This window comes from Pagrus major, chromosome 21 (assembly GCF_040436345.1).
Source record: "Pagrus major chromosome 21, Pma_NU_1.0".
NCBI lineage: Eukaryota > Metazoa > Chordata > Actinopteri > Spariformes > Sparidae > Pagrus > Pagrus major.
The window spans coordinates 529,872-550,579 of record NC_133235.1 but is presented as its reverse complement, the minus strand read 5'-3'; the positions used below and the strand labels follow the sequence as shown (position 1 = coordinate 550,579).

Here is a 20,708-nt window from a genome sequence, read left to right as displayed (position 1 = left end):
TGAACATGAGAAACGAGGAGGGGCAACGTGTGTATGGCAACAAGTGGAGAAAGATGGATCGAATGGTCCTGCAGGCATATGTGGGTATGTTGATTCTCGCTGGTGTGTACCGATCCAGTTAAGAAGCTACAGCTAGTATATTGCAAGCCCAGTCTGGCATGGAAATTTTCCGTGCTACCATTTTCATAAAATCTCAAGAGCGATTCGATTTGATGATAAAGACACAAGAGAAGATCGCCGTGCATGAGACAAACTTGCTCCCGTTCGAGACGTATGGGACCAAGTGGGTGTCTCTCTTGCCGTTGATGTACGATCCATGCACTGATGTGACTGGATGAGCGCCTGGTCCCCTTCAGATGTCGCTGTCCATTCAAACAGTACATCCCGAGTAAACCAGGGAAATATGGGATAAAAATATGGGCAGCAGGCCGTGCCAGGTTAGGGTTAGGTTAAAAGGCCAGGTTAAAAGGCCAAAAATCATCGAAGATTACAATCACAACAAAGGGGGTGTCGATAACCTTGACAAGGAAATGCACATTTATTATTCATAATATTTATAATATATATGGAAAGGAGTAATGCATTGAATTTGTGTGTAGGGAAAAAAACTTCCTTTCCTGAATATGAGCTCGGGCGACAACTGGTGATACCTCACATCAAGCGACGCAAGGTCAGCATTAAGCTACATTTCCGTTGCTCTTCCTTCTCCCTATTCTGAAAAGTTAGTTTTGAAAAGTTAAATATTTTGGAAATGAATGTTGACATGTTTTATATGTCAGGTAATGAGTTGGAATAAAGTTGACTAAAAAGTTGAAACACAGAGGTGGGTGATAATTTATACTTTGTTTCATAAACAGTCAAACCAGACGGGGTCATTTTTGACCTGGGAGGACAACAGGTGTGATTATTTGCTGCCATTAAAAAAAATTGAAGTGGTTTAAAAACAGCGTCCTAACTCTACTTTGACATATACCAGTCTGATGATCTATCAACACACGTGACACGTTAACTATAGTCAGAATAAATGATGATTTTATTTATTTTTACTCAAAAACAAGGTAAAAGTTCATTTAAATGAGGTCTTACAGGCCTTGAATTTCAAATGGAATAAAGAAATGGTGTTAATGTGTTTGAATGAAGTTGTAATTAAAGGTGTAACACAGTATTGGGTAAAGTATCCACTTTATATACTTTAAATAACAGTCAAACCAGACGGGGTCAATTTTGACCCCATAGGACAGCAGGTGTGATTATGTGCTGCCATTAAAACAATTCAAATGATTCAAAAACGGCATCCTCACTAAACTTTGACAAATACCACTCTGTGATAAGTCAAATAGTCAAAATGATATAAAGTCAAAATAATTAATTGTTTCATTTTAATTTCACTCAAAAACAGGGTATACTTTTATGTAAACAAGTTATATTGGCCCTAAATTCCAAAACAAAGGGGAAAAATTTGTGGTAATGGGTTGGACTGAAGTAAGACGAAAGGTGTAACACAGAATTGATTGACATTTATACTATATGCTTTAAATAACAGTCAAACCAGACAGGGTCATTTTTGACCCCAGAGGACAAAAGGTGTATGGCAATTGGGAGGATTGAACAAGGGTTAAACAATTAAAACAACAATTTATACTTACCTTAAAAAGTTAGTCTTAAATTAGATCATTTCATAAATACATAAATTCATACTTACTTTAAAAACCTACATTCAGATTATTTCATGTACAAAAAGTTTAAATCTGTAGGGGAACTATAGTATTGCTCCGTAACGTCGAAAGGGGGAGGGACCATTGAAACACAAGAGTAGAGGGGTATAAAATGATACGCTCAGGAGAAGGATCTCACCTTTGCTCAGACCACTGAAAGGGAAGCATCTCTCCACAAGTCAGTCAGACAATTAGCATTTGTTTGCAAGCCTGAAGAAAACCCAGACAGGGTCGAAACAATGGGTTATTCTTATTGTTATCTTTTATTGCTTGCTTTTATTGTGCTGGGACCTGAGTACATGTTTCGTTCTATCATGTGCAAACGTGAATTGAATGACAATAAACAAACCTTTGAACCTTTTGAGCTCTTCATCTTAAAATGGAACGAGCTCTTCATCTTAAAATGGAACATTCTAGCTTCATACTTACATTAAGTAACTAACAATGAGTGATAAACGGGTTATTCAACCTTTTATTCAACAACTGAAATCTTTTACAGCAAAACTAAACATCTTTCTTTTTATCAAAAATGATATAAAATAATAAGAGCAGCTCTACATCAGATTCTTGAGTGGTCCACAACCCCTTGTTTTGTAAATAGTAGAAAATAACTAAACAAATTAGTTGTGTTACCTCTCATTGTGGCAACAGATGCAAGGCACTGTCGACACAGAACACGTGTTTCGTCAATATCATCCTTCTTGTAGCCGAAATAATTCCAGATAACTGACGTCGCTTTTCTTTTTGGCAACAAGTCTTCGTTTTTGGTGATTTTCTCTTGTTCACTGCTCATTTTTTAATGTTGTTACAAGCGACTCACTCCATGTGCAGGGGCGTGGTCTGCTGAGGCACACTGAATAAGAACTAATGTGATTGGTGGATCGCTGCACATGCAGAGTCCGCATGCACAGCGTGTGTCAGGTACCCTTGGAATTAGATGAGTTCATTTGCTTCCTACATCGCAGGCCCTGCGATGTGACTATTGCGCACACGTACATCGTGATGACGATGCTCAAACGATATATTGTGCAGCTCTACCAAACAGTGTCTTGGAAGGAGAAGTGGGATCATGTAGACATGTACTGACATTGTGGGTTAAATGTTGGGTTTCAAACTTAGTTACTGTGCCCTCTTCCAAGGTTGTATTAATTTATTTCATGGTGCTGCATTGTGACAGGCAGTGTGTGCACGAGAGATTGAGATTGTCCTCTGAAAATTCTGACACCACACTCAATACAGTGAAATTCAATGAAATCAGAATTATTGCTTTAGTAATATTTGGCCTATGTATGTATATATTTATGTAGCACTTTTGTTTCTATTCTTTCTACCAGTTACTACTTATTTTATTGTAGCCTACAACAGAGTTAGGAAGTCCCTATAACAGATATATTCCTGTGTTGCAGAAGAACCTCAGCGATATTGATGAAAAATGACGGGCTCTGACTGCCATTGTTTTACATACATTCAAACTAAAACTTACATAAATATTAATATAAATGATGCTGGAGAAGCCACATCATCTGCCTTTGTCTGCATGTTTGTATTGCAGTGTAAATACAGCAATATTATCTGGAGAAACCATCTTTGTGTTCATTGAGAAATTCTTAATGCCTGTTACTAACCCAACATCTTCCCTTTCCCACCATTTTATACTTTCTCTTCCCCTCTTACTCTCTGTAGGTATTTGGAGCTGTAGGGCCTGGACCTGTACAAACCACCCTCTGCCCCATGATTCTGCTCAACACCATCTGTAATATTGTCATTATTGTTGTTGTTTCATTAGTATCATTGACATTGTCATTGTTTATTTCCTCCATCTTGCATCTAGTGGAATGTGCTTTGCCACTTTCTCTCCCTCCCTCTCTCTAACCTGTATTTTGTTTTGACGCTATATAAATAAAATTGAATTGAAACATTGGAATTCTTAATCTGTGTGATGGAAGATCTGAAAATGTAAATAAAGATGTAATAAACAAAAAGACACACAATTACTGCTTTTGAACACAAAGTGTAATACTTTTTAATGATAAAACAGGTAACGTGGGTTCCACCCAAACTTCTTACTTCCAAATAAATAATGTGAGGTAGACAATGTAGACAAGCAGTAGACTTAACACCACGACAAAACATAATTAAAAACATGTCTTGATAGCATTAATGATTATCCAGTCATTTTGTGTGTGTGTGTGTGTGTGTGGAAGCACAGTATTGTGTGCTCACAGGTGTCTATACCTCAATGTCCTTGATGTCTGTAAGGTACACCTGTCTTGGAGTCAGCCTTCACAAGAAGTATTGTATTTTAATTGTTTGCTATTACCCTGCCAGAGCACTACACTCTCAGGATGCAGGCTTACTTGTGGTTCCCACAGTCTTTAAAAGTAGAATGGGAGGCAGAGCCTTCAGCTATCAGGCTCCTCTACTGTGTAACCAACTTCCAGTCTTGGTCCATGAGGCAGACACCCTCTCTCTGTTTAAGAGTAGACTTTTTGACAAAGCTTACAGTTAGGGTGGGCTCAGCTGAACCCTGAACCATCCCTTAGCTATGCTGCTATAGGCCTAGACTGCTGGGGGATGTCCCATGATGCACTGAGCTTCTATTTCTTTCATTCCCTCTTCATCTGTACACATGCATGTCCCACTGATGCCTGTTACTATTCCAATATCTTCCCTTCCCGTAGTTCTCTGCTTTGTCCCCTCAGTATAAGTCTGACAAAGGACCCAACCTTTGCACAAACTCCTAACATGAAAAATTAATTTAATAATGAGTAATTGGAACTTGTGGCACAAATTACCACCACACTCTTACTCTCACGCACTTACTTTCATGTTCATAAATAATGCTCCCCTCTTTAAAAAATTACATTTTATTTTGTCCTTGCTAAATACAAAGACACCACTATATAGTATAGTACATGATGCCCTCAGAATTATCATACCAGTGCTGTGTTATATAAAACAGCACAATCAACTCCGTCTGTGTTTTTACAGTAGAGGAGATTTTAAAGACTAAATGGGTGTCGATTTACCATATCAAATTCAGAAAACACACCTTTGATTTCACACAAAATATAACTTTGGAAAAAAGAAACAAAAAAGCGGGCAAAAACCTTGCGCTAAAATTCAAAAATACCTGATTTTGCGGCAAATATTTCTGAAAAGTTGCAATGAAGTTGCGGGAGCAAGTCAAAGTTGCGAAAAAAAAAGTAAAAAGGGTCAATGACGTCGGAACAACGTCAAATTCGCGGTGATTGGTCAACTGGAGGGACCTACCTCTCAGGTAAGCACCCTACATCTCGTAACCGGATGTGCCGCCCACAGTCTCCTTGCATATGCTTTCATGCACAGTGTCGCTTGTTTATAGCAACTTAAACCCGTGGCGGGCACTAAGTGGTTATTAATTTGTTCCGAAATTGGAGAAGTCCGAGTCACTGCGCTCTGCTACAGCTAGGGAAAATAATGGCATATGTAGAGGTAAGATAGCTCACCTGACTTTGTCGTTCCATTAAAATGAACGTGTCAGATAGTGTTTGTTCTGCATGAATTATTTCAAACTGCAGAATGAAAATTTTAAAACTTTAAAACATTAAAGAGTCCTATTTCCACTACATTGTCCTTAATTGTTGTTATATCTTCTATAGTAATTCTGACAAAGAACATCTATTTTACTATGAACTCTTGCTACTTGATATTTAGCCCATAAAGCCAGCACATATGAAATAATATTAAATATAAAATATTTCCAATGCTGAAACCTGCAGGGAGAGAAGAGGGTGCATGTGTAACAACGTGTCTTCATGCAGTGGTCTGACATTATCTGATTATAACTGGATTTATTGAGCAAGCCTAATGATAATAATAACAAAAAAATAATAGTTGCTTTGTAATTATATTGCATTTATATAACATAAGGGTTCAATAGACAGTAGTCAATTACTCTTGATAAAAAGAAACACCAGGGGGAGACAGATCCACTTTATAGGACAGTATTTCTGTCACTGTGCGGCTTCACATGTTAAGTTTCCTGTTTATCAGCTCTCATGTGACTACACTATCCACTCAGAGTCCAATGTGAACCAATTTCAACACATTATTATAGCTGTTTTAAAGATGCTTCTGGAAATATGTAACATGTTAATGCTAAATGTAAAACACTAGTATGAAAATAGGCAGTTGTAGATATACATGTAAAATACAACATTTTATAAATCAAATGAATTAACTTGAGCTGAAACACATGAATTAACATAACCTTGAAGTTAATATGATAATGATAGAATTAGTGAAAATAGTGAGGGAGAGAAGAGGGTGTGACAACTTGTGAATATATAGAGGTCTGAGTTACTATTATCTCCAAACAAGGGCAGTTATTGTGCAAACCTCAGCAATTCAGTTCTGTGCATAGTAATAAACATAACAACAATAACAAGCAAAACATTTTAACAACTGTCAATCAGGTGAGATGATGCCACTTTTGAAAACATTTTTCTTGGACAAAAAAAGTAGCAATTCGCCTAATTTTAGTGCAAAATTTGACATGATTAAGATTGTATTTCTGTAAATCATCATGTTATTTTTTCCATCTCTTCCATTTGAACACAGAGACCAGAGAAGGCCGAAGCGCAGAAAAATCCTGTGCCAGCAAAGTCTCCTCACCCCAGAAGAAGGCCCAGCAATAAAACAGCTGGGCATCAGTGTCCTATTTGTGGACTTACGTGGATATAATGCAGCATCTCAAAGTCACAGAGAAGGTGAAAAACAAAGAAGAGCTCAGTCTTTTAAGGAAGTTGGCTCACAGACAGTAAATATTTTGGAGATATTACCATTCACACACACACGCACATGGAATGGGGACTTTTTTAATATTACAGTGATAAATCCATAATGAATTGAGCAATCAGAGAACATTAGATACAGCTGAGGCCATGCAGGTGCAGCATGTTTCCACAGGAGAGAGGGAACCCACAGACCTGCTCCATTTGAAACTGCTGCCTGACCCACAACAACACACTTGGGATTCCACTCCTCATGCTGTCGACTTTAGTTTGCCAACAGTGTCAGAACCTTCTTGCTCATAACAACACACAACAACAGGAAGAAAATATGCAGTGAAATGGGCAATCAGTGAATCCTGCAAACACAGTGGTAGTGCTGAAGGTAAACAAAGATGATTTAGATTCTTCCAGACTGTAAATCATGCAAAGGTCATATGGGAGTCAAAGACCAAACCAAAGGGTATTGTAGGAGGACACTTAAACATTCAAAGTATTATTTCAAAACAAGATCAGGTTCAACACCTACTAACAGACTCCAATGTAGATTATTTATGTTTGATTGAAACATGGCTTAACTGTAATATCCCAACACATATGACTGAAGTATCAGGTTATGTATGCTTTAGGAAAGTTAGATTGATGGACGGGGGGTGGGGAGGTGTGTGTGTGTGTGTGTGTGTGGGGGGGGGTGGCGGTTGTGGAGCAATGATTTATATAAGAGAGAGTTTTAAATGTGTTGAAATTAATCTGGACACACCTTTAGAGTGTACTGCTATTAATGTAGTGTTGTCAACAAAAATGAAATTTAATATTGTAACCCTATATAATCCTCCCTCACATGGTGTCTCATTTTACCAAGATCTAGACGAACTACTTAAACAACTAAATTGTAGCTGTGAAACTATATTCTTGTGAGACTATAATATAAACTGGTTGGACAAAGGCAGCAAGCAAAAATTAAAAACAATTTATTCAAACCATAATTTTCAGCAAATAATTAAAGGACCAACGAGACTTACTAAAGTCAGCAAAACCCTTATTGACTTGGTCTTCACTAATAGAACTGAGAGAGTGACAAAGACATACAATTTAATCACAGGCCTGTCTGACCACAATATGGTTTTAATAGTTAGAAAACTTACCAAAAAACGTCTAAAATCCTGGTGCAATGGTAAACCAGAGTTTGCAGGTATTCCAAAGAACAAAACAACACAATTTGAAAATGAGTTACGATATATTAATTGGGACGATGTTATACAATCTTACAATGTAAACACCTCTTGTGATACAATGATGAAAACATTTACTGATCTGATGCAGAAATACATTCAGAAATTGAAACAGCCATGACGTTCCAGGGCTTCACCATGCTTAAATAAGGATATTCACCAGATAATGAAGAAAAGAGATCTCGCAAACAGTCATTGGTAACAAGAAATAATTCAGACACACTTATTTTCAAAGGCTTAAGAAATAAGGTAACAAAGGAGTTGCGTATGGCAAAAAGCTGTTACTTTATGCAACTAATTGCTGACTCAAAAGGGAAAAGCACAGCACTCTGGAAACATCTAAATATTTTGACTAATCGGGCATCAAATATGAAAAGATCTAACGTGGAACTGAATATAAATGGAAGAGTTGGTAATGATGTTTTGGAAATTTCAAACGAATTTAATACTTTTTTCATTAAATCAGTTGAGGAACTGGCAACTAATTTCTGACCAATTGAGTTCGAAGACATACAGAGAGATCTCTCGACTTCTTTTCATATTAAAGAGGTTAATCAAGGTTAATCAGTGAAATTGGTAAAGTTATAATGCAGTTAAGGCAATCTAAAGCTAAGGATTATTTTAGATTAGATACTTTATTTATTAAAAAACACGGTTCTGTTGTTCAAGTGCCAGTGACTCATGTAGTCAACTGCTCTATCAGAAGTAATGAATTTCCTGAGCCCTGGAAAAAGGCAATTATAACAAGGGAAGATAGGGTTAGGGTTAGGGTTAGACATACAGTACAACCAGAGGTGTCAAGTAACGAAGTACAAATACTTTGTTACCTTACTTAAGTAGAAATTTTGGGTATCTATACTTTACTGGAGTAATTATTTTTCAGCCAACTTTTTACTTCTACTCCTTACATTTTCACAAAATTATCTGTACTTTCTACTCCTTACATTTTAAAAATAGCCTAGTTACTCGTGAAATTTTGCTGCACCTCTGATGCGCCTCCAGAGAGGCACAGTATTGGCGAACCGAATCAGTGTGAACGGATAAGCCGGCGGCGCAGAGCGGGGGCGTGTCGGTCTGGTGTTCACTGTCTGATAACTGTATAGATCCTTCACTCAACAAAATATAGATACAAAGCAACGTTACATGACCATACAACAGTAACGTAGTAACTGGTTGTGTCTTTGGCAACTTATATGAGGAAAAAAATACCGCAGTTATTCGTGGAGAAGTCCGACCGACTCTTCGTCACATTTCTGCCCGAAAAACAGCGTCCCCGGCAAAAAACTTTAACTCGCCAAATGTTTGTTGCGGTGAAGACTTCAGTGAACTTTCCCCCATAAACAGCCTCCCTCCCCGCAAGTGATAGAGTCAGACAGCATCCCGTTTACTGATGGCGATTATGTAATTAAGAGAAAAACGTAACTTTGTCATTTTCCAGGATGTTTGGTGGGTCAGGATTCCAATCACAGCACATTATAACAGCATCCATATGATTATAAACAGTCAGCGGATACATGTTTAGATTAACAGGAGGACACCGGGGAAAACACATTGAAAAAAACACACACGTCATCATCATGACGTGTACCGTCACGCCTCTTTTGGAGCTGCGGCGCCGACTTTCTGTGTGAATTACACTCTTTTACACTCTTTTTTGTATGTACTTTAAAAAAAACTGTTTTCTAATGTAACATTAACTTGATATTGACATTAAAAAATGTTTTAATACATAATCCATGTCTTATTATAAATTAGGTTGTTATGGTATCAATCTGAAAGGTAAAACCATGGAATTTTACTCAATGGCCTTTGTGCCCTGTCATGTGGCCTTGGTGCCCCTAAAATGACGAAATTCCAACCCTGTCCGACACCCTATTGGTTTGTACGCGATCCATCGCCCCATAACATTATAGTCATTATGGCCTTTAGAAAAATGTTTTTTTGGGGAGGTGGGGTAGTGCACTATAGGCCCCTGTGGCGCAGCCTAAGCTTTTGTCCTTAATGGCATTTTTTCCCCTTACATTACTTTTACTTTTATACTTCAAGTAGTTTTGAAACCAGTACTTTTACACTTTTACTTGAGTAAAAAGCTTGAGTTGATACTTCAACTTCTACAGAAGTATTTTTAAACCCTAGTATCTATACTTCTACCTGAGTAATGAATGTGAATACTTTTGACACCTCTGAGTACAACTGACAACAATGCTGTCCTCTTAACACATAAGTGCTTAGTACATCTACAGCCCGATCTTATTATCACCACCTGGGAACACAGGATTGAACTGGCACCTGTCTGATCACATGGCTGCATCTCTAGCCCATATGGTATTATTGCCTTAAAAAGACAATACATTTCCTTAGAAATTATTTTTGCACCTTGCAAATAATCCAGGCTGTTACTGATGATGCAAACTGGGGCTTCATACGGACAATACAATTACACAGTGTATGAAGTATGTATGAAAAAAAATTCCATAACATTGTATACACAGATTTACAGATGTTTGGATAGTTTCTGGCCAGAAACACCTCCCTTCTTCTGGAAAACAGATGTCAGCTGGGGTAAAAGATTGTCCAACTGTACCATGAAGTTTGTCTCAAGTGGAAGTGTAATCTGCTGGAATTCAGCATTTATCTGTTAGAAGTTAAAAGAGTAGCTTGCCATAGAGTTCTTCTGCCCCCAAGTGGCCAAAATAAAGAACTGCTTCCTCTACAGGAGCTTTTCTCTCTCCAAATGTTGGTCATCTTTTGTTTTACCTTATCAGACGTTACATTTTAACAGCTGCACACTGAAATTGCATAATAAGAAGAGGGGAAAAGGCAAGCATGTGTTTACCTCATCAATATGAAAGAATGCAGGCCACCTGGCTTTAAACTCTCCGGCTGCTGGGTTTTGCTTCACCACCTCACTGTTTCTTTGTCTGACATCATTCGAAAGTTCAACTCTCACATTTTCCAGACTTTCATCTGTGAGGGTGTGATGGATGTGATTGATACTGAACCCTTGCCAAAACTTTGACCACATTTGAAACCAGACAGACCAGGTAAATATTCCTACTTATATCTGCATCAGACAACACAGTGTTAACTTCACGGTTGACATTTCCTCCAATAAAGTAATGAGGACATTAGTGTTCTGTTATTTTGTCACTTTTTGAATTAAATTCTTGAGAATTTGGATAAAACTGGTTTGAACTTTGAAAAAAACAAAACAATTAAGAAATCTATACTCATGTTCATAGAACAATTTCTCAACAATTAAGTAATGTAAATAAAGTTTTATGTCATTTGTTCATAAAGTATGTGTTTTTCCTGTCAACTTATACTATACTATTTGTTTGGTCTGATATAGATTTAGAGCATTTAAACCCTTGTGTCTTCACCTTGAGTACACAAATGTTAAATGTTGAATATTCCTTTTTCATTCAATTTTTATGCTGTGTCACATCATGTAAATTTTACTTTCTTTCACCACCGTCAGACAGAGAAAATGACGGCGTTGACAAAAACAACAAACCTACGGGAGCTTTTTTGACCTTTTTTCATTTAGCAGATGTGCAGAGTTGTAGGGTGGTCCTCAGGAATATAGCTGACTATCTATTTGTGTGATTTTACTGCTAAATTATAAATAGATTTTTGTGTAATGGTAGTTTGGATGCCTCTTTCATTTTATTTTATTCCAGGCTGTTAAGTACAAACGCCTCAAGACATATTCGCCATCACAAACCCCTGCTTATGGTAAATATACCATATTTCATCATATTTCCATTGCACAGTCAGTAGTGTAGATGTCAGAGTTAGATGTTAACTACTATCTGATATTATTTTGCTTCTGGATTCTTTCTCTTCAGAAAAAATGGTCAGGGATTATCAAGGCCACGTTGCAGGTGCCAACCCCACAAAAAATGCTGGAAAACGCTAAACAGCGTGCGCCGGATGGAAGCGCAATTGTCTGAGGTGTGATTGGATTAAAGTCTGCAGTAACTGAAGGAACTTTCAGCACCATGAGTGAGGAGGACTTTGCTGTCCTTCAAGACAGTATTGAGGGCTCCCTTGGAAGTCAAAAGATGTCATGATCATCATAATGATATAATTGAAATATTAAGGAGATAGATGAAAAGAGACTTAGACTTCAATTTAGACTTGACTTTATTGATCCCTTTGGGATGACTCCCTCAGGGACGAGGGAGTCAAACAACAACAACTACTTGCAAAGAGGTGTATAAAAATAAATATGTATATATATATATATATATACATACATATATATATATATATATATATATATATATATATATACATACATATATATGTATATATATATATATATACATACATATATATATATATATATATATATACATAAATGAGATAAAAAATAAACAATAAACTCTTAGCTGAAAATAAAGAATAAACAATAAATTCTTGGTTAAAAATAGAAAATAGAGATAAGAATAAAATAAAAATAAATATAGAGGACTGTATATGGCATTGTGTTATTGTACAGTGGATAAATACAAGATACAGTTCAGTCACCAAACAAAAAGTTACACTAAAATAAACATTGTTAGTTTACTTACTTTGTCGCTTGACATGATGCTGTTTGCAGTTTTAGGCTACCAACGTCGGTCTTGCTGTAAACAGTCACGTGAACAACGAGTAAAGAAACAATGGTAGTGTCACAGCATCAGCTGCACTAATGTGAAGAGTTCATGCGCGCTCCCGTGCCGGCTTGGCCGTTGGCTGCAGTTACCCTAACGGCCGCAATGGCCGTCGTGTCACTATCGAATCTTATTTCTTGATCCTGCCCCATGTCCCTTTAATTTTGTGGATTGTTACTCTTCATCTTGTGCCCTGATCAGGTTAATTAATAAGAAAGACAGATGATAAAGCTAAGATTCAACTATAATTCTCCTTGAGCATTAACATTTCAGGTCCGTCCTAATGTATATTTGTTAATTGATAGTATCAAGGATCAGGTAATACTGTATGTACTTTGCATGTACTTTGTCTTAGAGAATGTGGTAAAATTAATCCTTTATATTTTGTTTTTTGATCTTTTGTTTGTGTCAACACACACCTATGCACATAAATATGTATATATTATATCACTGTATACATATATTTGTGTGCATATATACTGTATATATATTTGTATAAATTATTCACCCCCTTGGATGTTTTCCTCTTATATATAAAAAATATACAAAACAAAACATTTTCAGAAATGGGGGAAAGCTGAAAATTCGGTATACAACAACTGTTGCCCAGGTTCTTCATCAGTCAAAGCTTTATTGTAGAGTGGCAAAGAGAAAGCCACTGTTGAAGAAAGCTCATTAAATTTCAACTAGTGTTCACCCAAAGGCATGCGGGAGACTCCAAGGTCAACTGGAAGAAGTTTATTTGGTCTGACGAGACCAAAATGGAGCTTTTTAGCTATCAGACTAGATGCTATGTTTTGCTGACACCAAACACTGAACATCACCACAAACATACCATCCCCACTGTGAAGCATGGTGGTGGCAGCATCATGCTGTGGGGAGAGGGTTTAATGAATGAAGCAAAATATATGGAAATCCTGGAGGACATCCTGATGCAGTCTGCAACTACTACTTGGGAGAAGATTTATTTTCCAGCAAGACAATGACCCGAAGCAAACAGCCAATGCTACACAGAAATGGTTTAAAGACAACAAGGTGAATGTTCTGGAGTGGCCCAGTCAAAGCCCAGACCTCAACCCAAAAGAGAATTTGTGGCTGGACTTGAAAAGGGCTGTTCACACCCGATCCCCGTTCAACCTAACAGAGCTTGAGCAGTTTTGCAAAGAAGAATGGAGTAAAATTGCAGTGTCCAGATGTGCAGGCCCGATTAAGATCTATCCACACACACACAGACTCAGTGATGTGATTGAGGCCAAAGGTGCATCTACTAAATACTGACTTTAAGGGGCGAAAATGCAATCATTTATATATTCAATTAATTTACATCAATTTGTAGAAATCTATTTTCACTTTGACATTGAAGAGTTGTTTTTTTTTGCATATTTTTTGTTTTGTATACATTTTCTATATTGTCCATGATTCCATTTCTAAAAGCAATGAAAAGGGGAAAACAAATATATATTTATATATGTTAATTGAGATATGAGATATCAATATTTGCTCTTATGGCAAGTATGGTGAACTCAATCAAAAGCAAAATGATTTGTGACAGAGCCCCTGCAGACCAGACTAGGAAATCCATTTAATTTGCTGAGTAGCACGTTACCTTCCCTTCATTAAATCGCCATTACATTGTGACTTCCGCCGGTAGGCTTTTAATGTGAAATCTAACAGGAAGTGGACTATCATAGAACAGCTCCGAGCCACCGCAACAGCTCCGTGCCACCACTGAAGTCGATGAAACAGGGTATAACAAGCGGCGTGTTCAGTAAGTATTAAGTATTTTCTTGAAATATACAGTAGCGTAATGCCATGACAGTTTGATGCGTGGTGTAGCCATTTATTTATTTACTAAAACTGTCGGCTTTCTTGTTTAAAGGTCGCTGTCTTGTTCATCTTTTAAAATGATGAGGCTTTTGTCTTTCATATGAGCTAACGCTCAAAACCTTTATTTACGTCTTCATCCACGTTCTGAATGACCCCCACAGGAAGTGCCTCTATATGTTGTTCACAATCACCAGCCTCCTCTATTGGTCACCACTGGTAATGACACATTAATATCAACACATCCCCCTTTCTCTGAAGTTATTAACTATGAGCATAAGAAAACATATGCCTTAACACACTTATGTAGTACCAGTACGATAAGTCAGAATTATTGTAACCACAATTACAACATTTCTCATTTCTATATCAACTTCTTGTAAACTGTTATCTCCAGCTTGTTTTTGTTGAACTGTTTGTCAGGGACCAAACAGAAAAGGCTCGAGAACCAAAGGTGTAATTGTCAAAAAAAATATTAATTTATTAGTAACTTAATTCAAAAGGAACAATTTCAAAAAGTATATTGATACAAATACAACAAAATAGAAAAATAACTAAATAAGGGCCCTAATTACTCAAACTGAGGTCAACTTAAACAAACAGCAACTTAACTCAACATGCCTGACCTAACTGAATGAAACAATAAGTGGGGGTTATATAGGTACTGGCCGGCCAACAAATGACACAATAGGGGGGGGAACAAACAAACCATTATTTTCTTAATACATATAAACATAATGTGAACAGAAACTACAATGAAAACCTATACCTACTCAACATAAACACTCAAATCATGAAGCAAACTTAAAAATCTTAATAATCTCAAATTAAATAAAACTCAAAGAAAAGCCAGCCTCCCCTCTGGCACCTCCAAGGTGGCCTCCTCCACTTCCTGTTCTGTTTCCATAAGAGGCCATCTTGGAAGGCGCCGCCTCCTTTCCAGAGCTGGGGAGAGCTGCAAACAATAAGACACACAAGGTGAGTTTCAACTCAAACAAAAGGAAATAATATTGAACAGACTGTTAACCAAAATGCGTGCACTCAAATTAATCAACAACTGTCAATAAACATAATGTATGAAAGAAAATACTGTGTGTCGTCATTTAAAATAAAATAACAAAATACTCAACTTAAAGGTGGTCACTATGTGTGGCCACCACACTGTTCACCATGTTTTCAATTAACACCAAGCTCTTATAGACAAATAAACACATTTCAAAACCATACTTTGTACAATCCTTCTTTCTTTTGTTTTGTTTTGTTCTGTTTTTGTTTTTTTAACATTAGAACCTCAGCATCCAATACACTGATTTAAAGATTAAGTTTAACTGGTCTTTTGATCTGATGTTCAGATCGCCTCAGTACAGGTAACTCTGTGGAAATATCACTTGTTTTCACCTGCACATGTCCATCTGATTTCAACTCAGGCACCGTGTCAGCCTGTGACACAGCATTCTTTCCATCTGCATCACCACACAGTGTCCCTTGAAAAGTCTCTCTGGTTTTCAGAAGGTTACGACGGTTCCTTCTGAACACATGTCCATCCTCAGTTCTCACTTCATAGGACCTTGGTCCTATTTCTTGAAGAACTGTCGCTTTCTGTTCCATGCATCCTGGTCTTGGATTCTCACCACATCATCCTTTGCAAGTAGTCTGAGAGCTTTTGTTGACTTGTCATAACGCTGTTTTTGTTTCCATTTCAAGTTCTACATTTTCGACTGAATCTCAGTTCTCTGTTTGCTCTCTGTGTAGTGGGGCAGTGTAGTGCGCAGCTTGCGATTCATCAAAAGTTCTGCTGGGGAGAGACCACAGTCAAGGGGGGGCAGACCTGTAGCTCAGCAGAGCTAAATATGGATCTGACTTACTATCTGTGGCCTTCTTCAAAAACTGCTTAATGATATGCACTCCCTTTTCAGCTTTGCTATTTGCCTGTGCATGCTGGGGACTGGATGTGGATGTGGATGTGCATGCTGGGGACTGGATGTGGTATCGACAGAGAGCTTGATACCTACGCAAAGAGAAAAAAATTCAAGCAACATGGACCTCCAACTGCAACATTTACATAAAGCTAAACGGCACTCCAGGACAAGCAAAAGTGTTGATGGTCAGGAGTTTGAAGGATTTGGACAATCTTGCATAGGAGTACAACTCTGCCTTTATTCATGGTAGTTTGTGGTTTTCCAGTCTATATGTTTTGGTGGCTTATGTTCTGCCTCTGCTTTTTTCTAAATCTAGTGTGTCTTATAAATCTGACATCTAATCTGCATATTTTCTCTACTGACTTCATACCAAATGTCCTCAAGTATCCTTAAGTATGGAAGGTAGCTAAGCTTACTCCTCTACAGAAAAACAGGAAAGAAGCATTCACTGGATTGAACAGTAGGCCAATCAGTATTTTACCTGTCTTAGGAAAACCTATGGAGACAATTGTATTTAGGCAAATTCAAAACTATTTCTCTAGTAATAGTATCAATTCTGACTTTCAACACGCTTACAAAACTGGCTACTCAACATGCACTGCTCTCACGCAATTAACGGATGATTGGCTGAAACAAATTGACAACAAATTATTAGTTGGAACAGTGATGCCGGATTTTAGCGCAGCTTTTGATCTTATCGACCACGAATTGCTAATTATAAAACTAGCTGCTTATGGTTTTAAACTTCCAGCCATTAACTGGATGAAAAGCTACCTGTTTAACAGACAGCAATGTGTCTCGTTTATTGGATCTCTTTCAAGTTGCAAAATATTAAATTGTGGCCTCCCTCAGGGAAGCTGCCTTGGACCTTTATTATACTCAGTGTTTGTAAATGATATTCCATATGTCTTAAAAAACGCTCGCAGTATAATTTACGCAGATGACACTACAATATATGCCTCGGCAGAGAATGATACAGATCTGAGTAGTGTACTTCAAGATGAGTTAATGCAGATCTCTCAATGGGTCACTGAAAATAAGTTGAAACTGAATATATCAAAAACCAAATGTCTTGTTATTAGCTCAAATTATGCTCATAGAAAGGAACAAAGATTATGTGTTTCTTTGCTTGGAGCTAATATTGAGCAAGTTAAGGAGGCCAGACTGCTGGGGATTACAGTCGATGAAACACTCTCTTGGGCTACTCTCATTAACAACATTGTAGCAAAAACGAGCAGAAGTATTTCAGTCGTTAGAAGAAGTGCCTACTTTTTAACCAAAACAACTACTAAGCAAGTAATAGAATCACTTGTGCTTACACATCTTGACTATTTACCAGCAAATGCATCCAAACTACAACTAAATAAAATTCAGCTCACTCAAAATAGGGCTGCAAGACTTGCTCTACGTTGCTCATTTAGGCACAGTGTCGAAAAAATGCACAATGAATTGTCATGGATGAGAGTTGGTGAGAGACTTGCTTGTAGCCTAATTTTATTTTTGAAAAACATTTATACATCAACTAAGCCTTCTTGTCTCTACTCTCAGCTGGTGCGTGCTAGTGACAGTCACAACCATGGAACTAGATGAGCCTTAAGAGGTGTTTTTACCCTGCCTATACCCAGATCAGATGCTTTAAAAAGAACAGTTATGTACAGGGCAATTACATGCTGGAATAGACTCCCACAGCATCTGGTCTCAATCACGAGTAGAGCTGGTTTCCGGAAAAGACTAAAAAAAGTGTTGCACAGAAAGAGATTTTTTTTGGACTGCATTTAATATTTAGACATACATTTGCCTCATTTATTTTCTTTTTTTTCAACTGTCATTTATTTTATTTTATTTTTTGTAGTGGTTGTTTGTTACAGGACAAGTGCTACAGGATAAGTGTCATTTGTAGTTGTTGTTGTCTTGAATGTCTTAAATATTTTAACATGTATGTAATATTTGTACATGTATATGTGTATATATGTTTTCGGATTGAGCATATATATATACAGTATATATTTTAAATTTTGTATTGTGATGTAGGACCCCAGGAAGAATAGTCGCTGCTGAGGCAGTGACTAATGGGGATCCATAAAAATAAACAAACAAACATGATGGAGACCATGTTGTTCTGCAAACTGCCGCCATTCATTGCAGTTATAACACGGACCATTGTCACTAACTACAGTCTCTGGTATTCCATGCCTAGCGAATATGGACTTTACATGAGTAATAACACTGTTGGCAGTTGCATTTGTGAGCAGAGCAATTTCTGGGAAATTGGAATAGTAATCAATAACTAACACATAATCTTTCCCATTACAATGAAACAAATCTGTTCCTACTTTCTTCCAGGGTTCAGTAGGAAGATCAGGAATCATCATGGGTTCCTTTGCCTGCTTGCTCTGGTGCCTTTTGCATGTTTCACATTTTCCTATCATGTTTTCAATGTCCTTGTTTATACCATGCCAGTATACAGTGTCTCTGGATCTCCTTTTACATTTTTCAATTCCCAAGTGTCCCTCATGTAGTTTCTGTAGTACTTCCAGTCTCAGGCTGTGTGGAATGACAATCCGATTGTCTCTTAATAACAGTCCATGTGCCACACTTGGCTCAGATCTGATGTGATAGTACTTTGGGCAGGACCCCCTGGGCCAGCCACTTTGGAGGTGTTCTATCACAGCTTGCAGCTCCTTGTCTTTAGCAGTCAGTGCATCGGCTAACACTAGATGCTTGCCAGGTGTGTATATCAACTCGAAGTCATACCTTTGCATTTTCATGATGAGGCGCTGAATCCTCGGCGACATCTCATTCAGGCTTTTCTTGATGATCGACACAAGAGGATGGTGATCCGTCTCAACTGTGAAAGTGGGAAGTCCATATACATAACAATGAAAGATTTCCAGTCCATAAGTCAGTCCAAGACACTCTTTTTCAATTTGAGCATATCTGCTTTCAGTCTTAGTCATGGATCTGGAAGCATAAGCTACTGGCTTCCAACCTTCTCCTTCTGCCTGTAGCAAGACAGCACCAAGCCCGTCCTTTGAAGCATCTGTGGAAATCTTCAGTCTCTTGGTTGAATCATAATAAGCCAGCACGGGGACAGCTGTCATTGTGGTCTTTAAAGCATTCCACTCTCTCTCATTTGTCTCTGTCCACTCATGTCTGTGGAATCATGAAGGAGCTCTCTTAATGCTGACGTTCTCACTGACAAGTTTGGTATGAACTTTCCAATAAAGTTTATCATGCCCATTACTCTAAGCACACCTTTCTTGTCAATAGGGCGTGGCATGCCTAGGATAGCTTTTATCTTTCTTTCATCAGGCGCAATGCCCTGAGCAGACAGTGTGTCACCCAAAAATGTTATCTCCTGTACACCAAATTGGCACTTGGCAAGGTTTAGTCTCAGTCCATTTTCATGTACTAGTCCCTCCAACATGTTGTCCATGGCAGGATGAAAAATCTCAGAAACTGAGATTATGCCAAATGCAAGGGCGTAGAATTGGGTAGGGACGCTAGGGACACGTCCCTACCACTATTCAGCCGCTACTGTGTAGTCACTATCAATACAACCGCTGTCCGTAGTGTTTAGTCAATGATTATGGCACACAAAGGGTTAAATGTCGGTCTCTGCTAGAAGTCCCGCCTCTAACCTAAATACCGCTCCCTGATCGGCTGCCGGTTTCTCACTAACTTACATGTGATTGGCTGTCCCCACTGTCACTCCTTCTGCTTGTACAAACTACCTGCAATCTGCTAGTTGGACAGGAGGAGAGGCAGTGCATGTTATCTGCAACTGCGAGTGTAAGTTGTCAACATGTTCGGCATTTGTTCTTCCTGGGTCACGTCAGCTAGATGGATTTTAATATCAGTGGTGTCATTTACATTTGTGTTTGTGTCTGTTTGCGTGCGTGTGTGCTGTATAGGATTTGAAGGATGTCAAAGAAAAGAAAACTGGATATAAGAGACTTCTTTAGGAGTCAAAGTGTAAGTTACTTCAAGGGTGTATAGGTAGAGGCTCAACAATACAGATATTGAATAAAAGAGAATATTTAATGCCAAAGAGATACACTTTTTTAAAGTTATTTTTAATTCTTATTTTCATGTATTTATGTAGAAGAGAGCAGAGAGTTTAAAAACACAAATAAAGAAAATTTGTGGTGGAAATACAATAAAACATCACATTCTAGATGATCATGTTATTTTATAATTATAAAATATAATTAATTAATATTAAGTAATCCTAATATTTAGTAAAAGCATTTTTTGCTCAGGCAATAACTGTACCATCAAGCTCTATGATCATTGTATCCCTAATGTATCTGTTCATGTCATGCATCAACATATTTTTGTATGGTGACAGACAGCAGAGAGGCTGGAGGAGATGGAGGAAGAGAAGCAGGAGGAGGTAGAGAAGGAGAGGCTGGAGGAGATAGAGGAGGAGAAGCTGGAGGAGATGGAGGAGGAGAAGCTGAAAGAGAGGCTGGAAATTCACAGGTGAGGTTAAATAATGATGGATATGTTAGTCATGAGATTCAGCACTGTGACAAATGTTAGTGTGATGATGATCTGAATAGCAATGCTTCACCCATGTGGC

At 37.8% G+C, this 20,708-nt stretch overlaps 1 long non-coding RNA gene across 1 annotated transcript; it reads left to right on the top strand.

The window, feature by feature from the left end:
• The first annotated feature begins 295 nt into the window (after positions 1–295).
• LOC141016974 (uncharacterized) lies at positions 296–3,639 on the top strand. Its single transcript, XR_012180622.1, has 2 exons — positions 296–670; positions 3,399–3,639. It is a non-coding gene; the product is annotated as an uncharacterized lncRNA (long non-coding RNA).
• The last annotated feature ends 17,069 nt before the right edge of the window (positions 3,640–20,708 follow it).